General features: G+C 40.8%; 1 protein-coding gene across 8 annotated transcripts in view; it reads right to left on the reverse strand.

Annotated features, from left to right (window-relative positions):
- elf1 (E74-like ETS transcription factor 1) overlaps positions 1 to 14,182 on the reverse strand; it is a 263,652-nt gene that overhangs the window by 133,446 nt on the left and 116,024 nt on the right. The gene's annotated exons all lie outside the window — the stretch shown is intronic.

Below are 14,182 nucleotides of genomic sequence, written 5' to 3' on the forward strand. Positions count from 1 at the left end.
ATTTGTAGTTTTGCTAGATTTCAGATTTCCCTTCTGTCTGGAATAGGTTTTATATGAATGATTGTTATTTGACAAGTTGAATGGCTGCTATTCCACGAGATTAGGTGACTGCTGATTGACCAGATATCTGCCTTGCTAATAAAGCTGTACTGATCAACAGTAATTTTACTTTAATTGAAGGTAAATCAAATCATGAAGTCATTTCAAGTAAGCAACTTAATTAACACAGCAAGGTTTGAGATTGTAGAAGTTCGAGCTCTTGAATAATTTGAATGAAGCGACCTTAATTAAAAGGAACAGCTTATAAAACTGTAACAAATATTTCTATTCACTACAGTTACTATGTTTTGAAGTAGAAAACATTACAAAAGAATAGACCAACTTAGTAAGTCTTATGGCTAAATCATCTGATGATTCCCCTCAGCAGAAATCTCCAAAAAGATAACAGTCAGTTCTTGTCCTTCCTCATACCTTTTCTAATGAAACTTGAACAGCCTTCAATCCATACCTGATGGAAAGCTTTTACATCCTCCATTCTGGTTAGTTTACTCTGACAGAGGAAAAGAATGCTATTTTTTTTGTAATGATTCTCCAAATTAATTCTCCCTCTCTAATCAATATGCTATTTGGTGCATGTCAGCCCAGATGGACTTTGACCTTTTGCACATCGCAGCTGTAAATTCAGATCAGCTTTACACTGTAAAAGGGTCCTCCCACTCAAAGTCCAGGATTTGATATATTTTCTGAATTCAAACATGCTCAGATTCAGCATTCTCACCCTGTCTCCCATGAATGTTCGTTTCACATGAGTTTGCAGCCCCAGTGTGAAGCAAGGACATTTTGAATGACAAGGTGTGCTTAAATACAAGCGTTCACGAGTCAGAAAAGTAATTGATAGGAATCATCTATTCCCATTAAGCAGTTGCTCGACTTATGAGCTTATCCCACCTCTCTCATTTTTCTGTACACAATCTCTGTACAAGTCTGCTCAGTTGTAATCATCTGACACAAAAAATACTACATTAGCAGACATTCGAAATAGAGAGGTCAATGAAGTTGTATGTCTCATACAGGTTGTTTTTAAAGAGCTCTTTTTCAAATCCACCACCTCCAGGTACAAGTTCATTTTCTAAAAGATACAATCTCTTAAAAGATACAATCTTTTAGAATGGGGCCAATTCAAAAGTAGGATGGCTCAGCTTTGTGCCAGCTGACAACATTTCAATCAAAGGAATAAGCAGCTTATAAACCAGAAATTACAGCTTTAATTTTTTAAGTGTATAACAAAAAATGATCAAATGGCCAAAGCTCAGATGTGCAGCATGATGTAAATTCAGCCTCATGCTCAAGGTCTTTGATTGGTTTCAGACTGGAATCAAAGCTCAAGGGACAGAAGCTAAAATTAAACAGCCATCAGGCCCACGGTGTAAAGACTGAACACCCTGCAGCTCTACACCTTGTTATTTATTTCAGAACTCCCTTCCCCTCCCCTACTTCTGAAGAAGGGTCTAGGCCCGAAACGTCAGTCTTCCTGCTCCTCTGATGCTGCTTGGCCTGCTGTGTTCATCCAGCTCTACACCTTTACACCAATGGCAGTGCAGGGTGAGAAGTGCCAGTATATCTCAGAGGAAAAAAAATGCAACCTCAGTAATGCATCCCCAAATCCATTCTCCCCACCAAATCGTTTGCAGTGGAAAGGCTATGGGAGATACAGTCTCCAAAGGAGAGGTTCTTAAACGAAGAGATAGTAGCTACTTTGTACCAGGGATTGCTGAAAAGCCAGTTTTTTTTTTCTTGCCGCACAGCACCTTTCCCCACCACACTGCAATGTTTCCGGGCTGACAGGGCAGTGTAGGACTGAGGGACTGTTGCCCTATTAGGGATATTGATGGCTCAATTAGAATTTAAAACAGGTCCCCACCCGCCCTGCCAGATGGACAGAAATATTCCCAGCATTATTTCAGAAAGGAGCTGGTGTCCTGGCCAACATTTCTCCCTCACCAAACGGTACTGTAAAACAGTGGTCTTTTTCTGGTCATTATCTTGCTGGGTGTTTGCTATGCACAAACTGGCTGCTGCATTTCTGACATTTAAGCAATGTTTGCACTTCATGAAGTGCAAAGGGAAAAGTACTTCATTGGCTGCACGTGCCATCTGAAATGGCCATGCAAAACCAGTCAGTTCCAGGACAAGTAGGCATGGGCAACCATCCCTGGCTTTACCAATGATGCCCACATGGCACAAAAGGTTTTTTTTCCCAAGTCTGTAACGCCAACATAACCATACATTGCTACATCTGCAATACCATCTAAAGGTCTCCCCCACCATTTTTCTTTTGGTGCAGTTTGATATCTGTCTCAATGCAGAGGTAGACAAGAGTTCTGTAGTTTGTTGACCGCCTGTGCAAAATATTCTACAATCCCATCAAAAAGTGTTTACAAGACTGAAAGGGGGAGCAGGAGTTGTAGCAGACCCTGAGATGAGGAAAGATTTCTTCACTAAAGGGATATGACTCTTTAGAATTCTCTACGACATGGTGGAGCAGTTCTGACTATACTTAAGGATGGGAAAGGCAAATTTTGGTCTCTCACAGAACCATGGGATGCAAGTAGGAACGTCAAGATGACACTCAAGATCAGCCATGATTATACTGCATGGTGATGAAAGCACCACAACCTGTGTGGCACACTTCTATTTCTTGAGCTCTTGTAAGTTGAGAGAAGGTATCTGTAAGGTAATCAACCATCACAACCAATAGCTGAGAAGAGGGAGCTACAGGAGGAGGTGCAATGGGATTACCTATAGATTGACAACAGCAGAAGGGCTGGTGCAGAGGAGCTTATAGTAGACTCCTGGGAGCAGCAGTAAAAGCCCAAGACTTGATATCAATGAAATCATGGAGTGCAAATCAACCGAGTTTCTCTGCAGCTTCACATTTCAGACCTGGCTCAGTACTATCAGCCTTGACCCTAAGTTGGATGTTCTTGTTCCACTTCAGGCATAAAACTCAGGCCTACACTGCCAATGCAAAAGCTGCACCATCAGGGAACTCACTTGTCATATATCACACTAAATCAAGGCCTATCTGCCCTTTCAAGCCAAATATGAATAATTTTATAGCACTGTTTCCTAGAAGAGAGCACAAATTACCCCTCATCAATAATTACCACTTGTTATTCTGCAGTTAAAGCACAAAACAAACAAAAGCTGAAAAAACTGCGGATGCTGTAAATCAGACACAAAACAGAGGTTGCTGGAAAAGCTTAGCAGGTCTGGCATCTGTGGAGAGAAATCTGAGTTAACATTTCAGATTGAGTGACCCTTAGGTTCTGAGGAAGGGTCACTCAAACCAAAACATTAACTCAGATTTCTCTCCACTGACGCTGAGACCTGCTGAGCTTTCCCACTAAAATAAACATGTAGCTTAATTTGCCATGTCTCCAAATTCACAGTTGCACAGTTACAGACATGTTTATTCCATTACAACAATGGCTAAACTTAGAAGTATTTCATTGGATGTAAAGCATTTTGGAGCATTCTAAGTTTATGAAATTTCACTTTAGATGCACAACGTTTCTGATTCATTTATTTGCAGTCAGAGCACAGTTTCTGAACCTAAGCTCTGGCCAGAAGCGGTACATGAACATTACTGGAAGTAAACCGTGAAACTATCTCAAACAAAACAAATTGCAAAGAAATTTTGACAATAATGGCACATTTCTATTCTAGCCTGTGCGATGTCCAAGTGATGCAGCTATTGCTTTTAAACACTCAACTGCCTGTGTGCACAACTGTGCAAGAAATTTCCTTTCCAAAGACGCAATAGTATTTTTAAAAAGTCAATCTCAAGATGTTATCACTGTTAAGAGCGACATTTATTGCCCATTTCTAGTGGTACATCTTTCTTGAACTGCTTCACTGTGAAGAATACAATATTGCAGTTTAATATAATTTAGTGACTTGCTATGACACTTAAGACAACATCTAAGAGCCAACCATGTTATTGTGGGACTAGACTCACATCTAGGATAGTTCGGGCAGGAGTGAGAGTTTCCTTCCCTAAACAGGGCAATAGGGAACCAGATGAACATTTCCGTCAGTCCGAGAGCTTCAATGTTATTTTCAATGTTCGAGGCTTCAAAATCTATAAAAGTGAATCTAAATTCTCAAAATGTTAGAACGTGATTGAAAGTCAGATCCCTTTGAGTATTAGCCAGTAACATGATGATGACACTGCCATATCTCTTCTGCGAAGTATTTACGTACAATTAGCATACTTGACAGGACTAGACCCGACCTGACAAGCATGACTGCAAACATAGCTGAGGCCAGATTAGCCGTGCAAGAAACTGTGCTGCATTTCTGTTTCAGTCAATTGCGTTACTATCAAAGTAAAGCAGGAAAATACATTCGAGAGTCACAGCTCCACTTGAGGCTGTGCACTTCTTTACTTCCCCCTGTATAATTTAAATTTTCTGATTGGATGCACAAAGAAGTGGTTTTGCACTTCTCAAAACTGCCAATAAGGAGGCATTTGATGTCAAACATGCAAGTTTACAGCACATCTCACCCACAAACACAGTAAGATTCAAGAGGGTGCAACAATGAGGAAATGAACCAAAATGGACACCGAAACCGAGGGCAGGGATGATGACTGAGGTTTGGGGGATGTTTGCTGAGACAACCAAGAATGTTCTAGAAGATGGTGACTGCATGAGTGCTACATTCTGCTGCTTAACCTTGAATGAGCTCAGTTACTGCCTTGTTCAGACCAAATTCACAAAAAATAGATGGGGGGGGAAAAAAATTGCAGTTTAACTAAAATCCTTATTGTTGGAAAGCTTCGCTAACTGTGACATCCCTTTTTAGGAAAGTCCCAAAACAAAAAAAAAATGGAGAGGGGAGAGGAGGCTTTTACTGTCTTATTCCGAGCATATGGCATTGCGCTGGGCATGATGGCATGGGTACAAGGACACACAAGTACTCCAACAAAAAAAGGAGGAGGAAGAAGCAAATACACCAGTGTTAATACATTTGCTCAGAAGTATGAACTGGAAAAATGGGCAGGAGGGAAAAAAAAATACACACATTTACAAATGTTTTCAACCAGCCTTTGAATGACCCTGAAGAAGACATGGCAATTCGGCTATGAAGAGAAGCTGGGTAAGCTTGGGTTGTTTTCCTTCGAGCACAGAATGCTAAGGGGCTCCTGATTGAGGTACTAAAGAGTAGGAATGGTGTGGACAGGGTGGAGAGGAAGCAACTGGTCCCCTTAGTTCAAGGGTCGGTAATGAGGGAGCATAATCTTAAGGTGAAAGACAAAGTTTGAGATGATTTGAGGCAAGTGTTCTTCACCCAGAGGATGCTGGGGATCTGTAATGCACTGTTTGGAAACTTAGCTGAGGCAGGGAACCTCACAACCTCACAATGAGCCTTTGGAATGTGTAAAATTCAAATCGATGAACCAAGTGCTGGAATGTGGGATTACTGATGAAGGGTCTAGGCCTGAAACGTCAGCTTTTGTGCTCCTGAGATGCTGCTGGGCCTGCTGTGTTCATCCAGCCTCACATTTCATTATCTTAGTGTAGATTGGTGTTGGTTTTATTTTTTATTGGTGCAGACTTGGTTAGCCAAAGCGCAATTTCTGTAGTGCATGACTCTGAGCGTCGGATAGAAAACAAAAAAACTCCTGACAAATGGCAGCTTTCTCCCAACGCTTTTACCTTGGGTTTACAGGTGAAAATGGTTTCCCCTTGCATTCATATAATGGGGTTAGGTTGGCTGTTTGGCTGGCCTGCAATGCAGAATGATGCAAACTGTGTGGGCTTATTTCCCACACTCACTAAGTTTACCATAAAGGACTCTCCTTCCCAATCTCTATCCTTGTCTGAAACATACTGGCCCTCTGGTTATACAACCACTAGTCATCTCTCTCATAACAGAGGAGCCCTATAGTCTAAAAAAAACTATGGTTATGTTATCTTAACCTTAGTCTAATAAACAAACAAAAAATTGCATGTTGATATCCCACTTTCTGAGCCTTTAAGCTGGAGCTATCCAAGTAGTACACATCTTAAAAACTAAATTCATTTTGTACATCAACATTCAGTCTAGTTAGTCATGAGATACAGTATCCAGCCAACTCCTAATGTCCCATTGTTTCATACCAGCTTCCCAACTGGCATGTTAAAATGTTTTAACATCGGTAATGGTTTAATCTAATTGCTCTGAAATTATTCTGAATTTTCAATATTTGCACTGTCCAATCTCTCTGAACTACAAATAAATCGCCAAGTCAGTTCCCCAGATCCCCATGAATGCCCACCCCGTGTAATACAACTATTTCGACACCCACCTCCCACCATAACACCCTCAAAGCCATGAGGGAGTACAGCCTTTGCTCGACAACTCCCCAACGAAACGCCTCGAGTCCAAAACTGAAAGGAGGGCCAATATTTTATATCTGTGTTGGTGCTTTTAACAATTATCACAATTCAAGTCATTTTAAAAAATGCATTATTTTTGAGATGGAGTAGATGTACATTCCACAGAACCCAATAAAGCTATTGTTCCCACAGAAAGCAGCATCCCAGTTATTCAAGCCTCACTAGAACAATTAAAATCTAGTGAGTTCCAAGGACTCGAAGTCTGAATCACAACACAAACCAACGGATGCAACTTGAGGGAAAATGGTTAAATACAGAAGATTTGCATCCACCAGCAGATAACATATGTCCCGTTGTGCTTGCGTTGTTCAACTTTCATCACCGACTGCACAGGCATTTCAGCAGCAACTTAGCACTCTGAAATGGTCACAAACTCATCAAAGTTGGACAGGCAAAAATTGAATCTGCCAACATGTGGAAAAGCAAAAGCATCACTGTTGGATCAAGTCTAAAAAAATCAGAAATGTAGAAAGTTAGGGCATTTGCTCATTGCTGTTGTGGGGCTTGCTGTATGCAAATTGAGTGCCACAATTTCAACATGATAACAGGAATGACGCTTCAAAAGTGTTTATTCAGCTAAGTCAGATTACCAACAAGGGAGTAGATCAAGTTTCAAAGTCAGTTATTAGTTCACTATTTTTAAAATACGCAGAAGCCTCATTCAGGGTAGCAACTTTCTTCAATGAAACAGGACATACCTGGTAAAACTCTTGTGGTGATGCTGCCTGGATATGGGAACGTTCTGTTTTTCAGTCATGTTTGTACCCATGGGAGCAATATGAATAGTTTCTGACGCAATGTGCTCTCTCTGCTCAGTGAGAACCCAGGCAATTAAATTTTCTCCATGTCTTATTACTGAGAAACAAAGCGAAAATGTAGGGCCCATAAATGTCAGCAACCACCTCCATTGAAAGACAGTAGATAAAAAGGAAGCATGTCATGGCATGGTGATTAGGTGACACTAAATTTGAGTTCTAAATCTTGAAATGATTGAAAATAGCTAACACTGAGGTTTGGGCAAATAAAATAGTTGCAGGATTTATTGAAAAAACACAAGAACAAGAAACGTGAAGAGATTCATTTTTGTCAGAAGGACATCTCGAGATGCTGCAAGAAGAGTGTACAACTCCAAGGGGGTGTAGGAGGAGTGGGATCTGGGTAGATACATACATAGGTAATTGAAAGTAGCAGGACAAGTTGAAAGAGCACACAGCATTCTGGTTTTTATTAATAGGAGTATAGAACAGAACAGCAAGGAGACAAAGCTAAGCTGAATAAAACATTGGTTCAGTCTCAACTAGAGCATTTTGTCCTGGGGCAACACTTTAACAAAGGTGTGATGGTATTGGAGAGAGCATAGGAGAAAAAAAAAGCTATGATAAAGGTTCCAAGGTTGAGGAATTTGTTACGAAGATAGATTGGGGAAGATCAGAGCATTTTCCTTGGAGAATAGATGACTGTTAGGGGCTGAAACAGAGATATTCAAAACCGTGAGGGGTCTAGACAGAGTAGATGGGGAGAAACTGTTTCCCATCATAAAAATATCGAGAATGAGAGGATGTAGATTCAGAGTAATTGATAAAAGAATCAAAACAGTGACATGAGGAAAAGAATCTGTGAATGAAATGTATACCTGAGCATGTGATAGAGACAGGTTCAATGGAAACATTCAACAAAGTGAATTTTACAGTTACCTGCACAGGAGAAATGTGTAGGTTTATGGAGAGGGAGTAGGGAGTATGGCATGACGTAAATTGCTCGGACAGCTGGTGCCAAAGGACTTCCAGATTCTTAATAGACATTCCTCAGTTTTAAGGAAAGAACGAGTTAGAGTAAATTGGAGTAAGGCCCTTGAGTCAACACAGGAAGGCTGCAGGGAGCAGGAAAGGAGATAGGGTGACAGAGTCAGAGGAGTGACATTGAGAGGAATGTTGATTGCAGTAATAACAATGTGGCAGAAACACAGCAGGATGCCCTGGGAAGAAAGCCCAGAAGTATTAGTTGAGTTCTGGAAGACACGTCTGGATATGGCAGCAGTACTCATATTTTGGGTTACTTATAAAAAGAGAGGAGCTCTGAAGTGGAAAAGAAAGAGGAAACTGCTTTTTTTTAAACCCTTTGTACCAGAGGAAATGTGCTAGCATTCTACTGGAGGCTATTCATATTCAGGCTGACATTGTTTGTTTGAAAACAAAAGGCCATTGGTTTCAGCTTTCGGTTTGCCTTGTGCAGGATAGAAGAAACAACTTTGAAGAAGGAAAGAAACCATAATTTTATTGTCCCACACAGCAGGGTGTAGGCAAGATTGAGGTGTAATGATTCAGCGACTGCACTGTGAGAATCCTAGGTGTTGTGCCATCTCATGTCAGTTGTTGAATGTGGAGCGAAATCATTTGTGAGAAAGTGGATGGGTTTACATGATGGAATGATGGATGCCACTGATGTAAAGAAGGAGCAGTGCGACACAAAGGACAAAACCTTAAGGAACAGAGACTTAAACTTTTCAAGAAGGCAGAACTGGAAGTAATACCAAACACCTGAGCAAACCGAGGCATATAAATAACAAGTGGGACAGAACACTGACACTTCACCAGAGGCGCACTGATGATGTTACCTAGCACGGTGACGAAATGTCTGCAACCAAACCCACCAGTTCAGCAAGCAAGTCTACAACCTCGTACAGAGAGTTAATTGAAAGAGATTCAATTATTAATCACTGTGAGATGGTGAGAAGAATCAGGCACCCATCCCAGACCAGATATGGCAACAAAGTCTGCTTCAATCATGGAGTAAAAGTCACTCTAATGCTCCGTTTCAGGTTACATGTTTATGTAGCTATTTTAATTTAACCTGTTCAGACATGTTATAACACATCTCCAGAGCAAATGGGACTTGAACCTGGACCTTCCGACCCAGAGACAGGGATGTTATCACTGTGCCAATAGACCCTACTGCACACTTATGTCGATATTTTCTAATCAACCTGTTCAGGCAAACTACAACACCTCTGGCACAGGCAGGATTGAACTCAGGCCCGTTAGTCCAGAGTTTGGGATACTGCCACTGCACCACAAGAACCCTCTGCACATTCATGTGTAAAACAGGGCAAAATTATTAACACACGATGGGTCAAACAGTAGAATCAGTTTATCAGGCAATAAGGGCACACGCGGACTGTGAGGACACCAACTTTGACTGCTGTTCCACACAGAGTTCACTCAAATTAGTGGAGGGTGACACAATTGTTGTAAATAAAAACCAAAAGAACTGTGGATGCTGTAAATCAGAATTTATACCAATCACAGTTGGTGTAAATCTCTGCAGATTCTTAAGGGAAGGGAAGGTGTGGACCCATACATTCTGATTGGCAGGTTCAAACTGAGCTGATTACTGCTTCCCACTCCATTAGTAACAATTAGAAGGCAAAGAAAAATCATTAAATATAAGTTTTATTTTAAACACTAATACTTTCTGGAGCACTGATAGTGGGGTCATTTGTATTTAGACAGTAGCAACTCTTCCAGCGGAATGCAAATGGGCATTTGATACAGTAAAGTATGCAGCCTCAGAATTACTATAAAATTTGTTTTTGTGCATCACTGAATCATACAAGAATAATCTCGGTCCATCTGTAGCACACATCTATTGTTGTTTAAATTACTATTTGAGTCAACGTCACACTGAATGCCTGATTCTTCTCACCATCTCACAGTGATTAATAATTGAATCTCTTTCAATTAGTGATAATAATGATAATAATGTAAGGATTTTAAGACACTCACTAAACACAGACATTGAAACAAAAACCTATCATTTGGATGTTCTCTCAAATGTATTCGCAATTTACACATGCCCAGAAGGCCTGGAGGACTACTGTAAATACTGTATTATTAATGAGGACAATTGGAAGTAGTCCCCCATATTCTGCTGTCATAGAGATGGTACTGTGTTACTATAGGCAGTCATCTTCTGTATTTTTTTTGATCAGGGAATCACTTCTGCTTATTGCCTTGCTGATGGCATAATTCAGGATTTCACTCAGTAGAGAAATCATTGTTGCCAACGTCAATGCACAAATGCTTGACACCATCGTGCTACATTTTCCTGGAGATATTACTAGGGAGCTGGGGAAGTTCATGGCCAGGCAAATAAAGAAGAGAGGGGCCCAAGTTCAGGTCCCAATTCGGAAATAAGTAGGTTCTTCTCATTTCTTCACCATGGATGCACCCAGCCCCTGTGCAGGCAAGACCAATGTGTATCACTGGCCTGGCTAAGTGAAGAAGGTTAGCAACAGGAAGAATGTGTAAAACCACCAGTCACATCTCGATAAGAAAGCAGTGGTTGATACAAGGGGTGGTCAGCCTGACATTGTAGCTACCCCATGTAATACATTAAAAAATGAAAGACAAGGAAAGCATTTTAGACGTTAATCAAATTTACTGGTAACATCATTGCTAAAATTAATACCATAGGAGCATTCAAATTGTTATCAGTCAATATTCTAACCTGATTAGCACCACAAATACACCACCATCCCAAATTTACCGGAAACATGAAGACAATGGAAATAACATGAAGTGCAAGAAAATATGTTCAAAGATTGAACATACGGCGCATGACATCCCCTTCAGTGCAAACCTTAGCTCCTCTCTAAAACACACACAGTATCCGAGCACAGACCAGATGTTTAGTTTGTGGGTCAGAGTGCCATCAAGAACACGGAGTCAGGTGTCCATTCTGGTTGATGTAGACTTAAGTCCTACCTCTTCTTGCTACCTATAGTTTAAAAATCAATCATGACACTGTGCTATGGTTTGGCAGGTCGTTGGCAGAAGCTGAATCATGGTGGAGAAGTCAAGAATAAGAAATCTTCGCTCAATCTTTAAACATCCAAGGCAAACAGACAGATAACAAGATGTTGACTCTGCCATAAATCAAACGCTATCTCCAGTGGAGAGAAAAGATGAAATCTCTATTGTCTTTTGGCTATACAAGGTGCCGTGCAGATATTAAGCCAAAGAACAGCAGATTCAGTTAGCTGACAAGTGAAGCTACCAATGGCACAGAGGCATTAAAAGAGAACAATGTCACTATCAAACTGTCAGAGAAAACACTGAGATAACAGCCGTTGGATTTGACTTGCAACTTGCAAGACAACTTGTGTCACCCTACAGGCTCTCCTCTCAAGCAGTTTAAGTCATTTCATGTGCCACTCCACCTTTGATGATCATTGTCTCTTTTTTCGAATGATATCTATTTTCAGAGTTCAAGAAAATTAAAACCGAAAGAGCTGCGGATGTTGTAAATCAGGAACAAAAACAAGAAGTTGCTGGAAAAGCTCAGGAGGCCTGGCAGCAATTGTGAAGAAACAAAAATCAGAGTTAATGTTTCGGGTCCAGTGGCCCTCCCTCAGAACTGTTCTGAGGAAGGGCCACTGGGCCTGAAACGTTAATTCTGATTTTCTTCTTCACAGATACTGCTAGACCTGCTGAGCTTTACCAGTAATGCCTGTTTTTTGTTGTTAGAGAAATTAAACTTGTCAAATAGAAATTTTACAAATTTCTGAGGACTCTCATTGTTATCCCCAAACTGAAAGATACACAATGACTACATTTTATTGGCTTAACACGCAAATATGATAACCAGACACATGATTAATAGCTTAATATCTTTATTTGAATCAGCCTCATATAATTCTGAATTAATATACAGGACACACCTCACTATTTACCTGACTGTTACACAAACGAGGCGGCCTTTGGCAATCAGTGGGGAGCAGTTGAAATGTTAAAAAGAATAATTGTTTTGACATGAGTCAGGTAAGCTGCATGTGACTTTGTAGCCTCACAGAGATGAGTGAAAGAGAATGTTGTTGCACTTTGCATGTTGATAACTTATTTCAACAGGGAAAATATAATCCAGAATGGAATACTGTTTCAAAGAATTTGCATGAATTGAGAGAGGAGCCTCAGACTCTATGCAGTGTAGATTTGCCTCCTGGGGCCAAAACTATTTAGGATTAAAGAAAGCAGAACAGAAAAATAGAAAGGGATAGTTATTTCATCAAACTATATTTGCCATTTAAAATGAACATGGTACATTACACACAGAATTGAAAGATTGTCAACTGCTTGCAGCGTAAAAATTATGTTCCTCAAGCCTGCTCTGCTGTTCAATGTAATCATGGCTGATGTCATTCTAGCCTCAAATCCACTTTCCTGCCCACTCCCCAAAACTCTTCAAACTATTACCAAATAAAAATCTGTCGAATTCCTCAAATTTATTCAAGTCCTACCCCGGCTATGTTCTTGGGTAGTGAATTCCAAACATTCATGAGCCTTCAAGATAAGCAAGTTCTCATCTCCGTTTTAAATCCATCACCCTTTATCCTAAAACTATGGCCTCTTGTTCTCGATTGTCCCACAAGAGGATGTCTACTCTGTCAAATTCCTTCAACACTGTGTATGCCTCAATTAGATCTCCTTCCATTCTTCTCAACTCCACAGGGAAGATTGCTACATCAGCCTTTAAACCTGGTTAAATCTAAGTGTCCTACCACAATTGCCAACATCTTTCAGGCAAAGGGGAAACAAATCACATTCAATGTACACATTTTCACTCAAGTGATGCATCTGTATACTCTGTCCCAAATTATGAAGTATCCGTGCCAGCACAGCGTATCTTTCCGAGAATTATTCTGTTTTAAAAAGGGGCAAAGGAGGGTTGGGCTATGGCAAGAGGGGGTTTAATTCCCTCCTGAGGCAAGCTTGAGACTGCAGGAAGGGGACTCAGCCACCTTTCCAATTTTGCCCCCTGATTCAGGCCCTTAATTTGACACTTGTTACCCAAACTAATTCTGCCATTCTTCTGAAGGTTTTAATTATGCCATGGCTTGGGAACTTGGGGTAAATGGATTTTTGGTTTTAGTCTGATAATGATGCCTTACACATTGTACATACATGTAAAATATTAGTATCTCATACACACACACACACACACACACACACAGACAGAGACAGACAGTCACAAAGCCATTTTCAGCAAAGAATATTCAGAACAGCATTTCCAAAAAAAAAGCATGCAACTTAAGCTCAATCACTAGATTAGCTACCTGGTAAGATGACTGCTTAAGTGTTTATAAATTTGAGCCTTTAGAGCCAACACAAAGACAGATTAGGTATCACAAGCAGATTCATTCAGAATTGGTTTGTTACCCATGCCACATGCTAGTGAGGCAAGGAATATGGAGACAGAGCAGTTGACCATGTGGCTACAGGGATGGTGCAGGAGGGAGGGATTCAGATACCTGTATAATAGGGTCTTATTCTGGGATTGGTGGGACCTCTACAAACAGGATGGTCTACACCTGAACCAGAGAGGTACCAATATCCTGGGGGGGGAAACTTTGCTAATGCTGTTTGGGAGGGTTTAAACTAATTCAGCAGGGGGATGGGAACCTGAATTGTAGCTTCAGTGTACAGGAGGTTGGCAGTAGTGAGGTCATGAATAAGGCTTCAAGGTCAAAGGAGTGTACCGGGAGGCAGGAACGTGATTTGAAGTGTGTCTACTTCAACGCCAGGAGCACCTGGAATAAGGTGGGTGAGCTTGCAGTATGGGTTGGTATCTGGGACTTCGATCGTGTGGTCATTTCGGAGCCATGGAAAGAGCAGGGACAGGAATGATGTTGCAGGTTCTGGGGTTTAGATGTTTCGGTAAGATCAGGGAAGGTGGTAAAA

Source organism: Stegostoma tigrinum, chromosome 15 (genome assembly GCF_030684315.1).
Source record: "Stegostoma tigrinum isolate sSteTig4 chromosome 15, sSteTig4.hap1, whole genome shotgun sequence".
NCBI classification, from domain to species: Eukaryota; Metazoa; Chordata; class Chondrichthyes; order Orectolobiformes; family Stegostomatidae; genus Stegostoma; species Stegostoma tigrinum.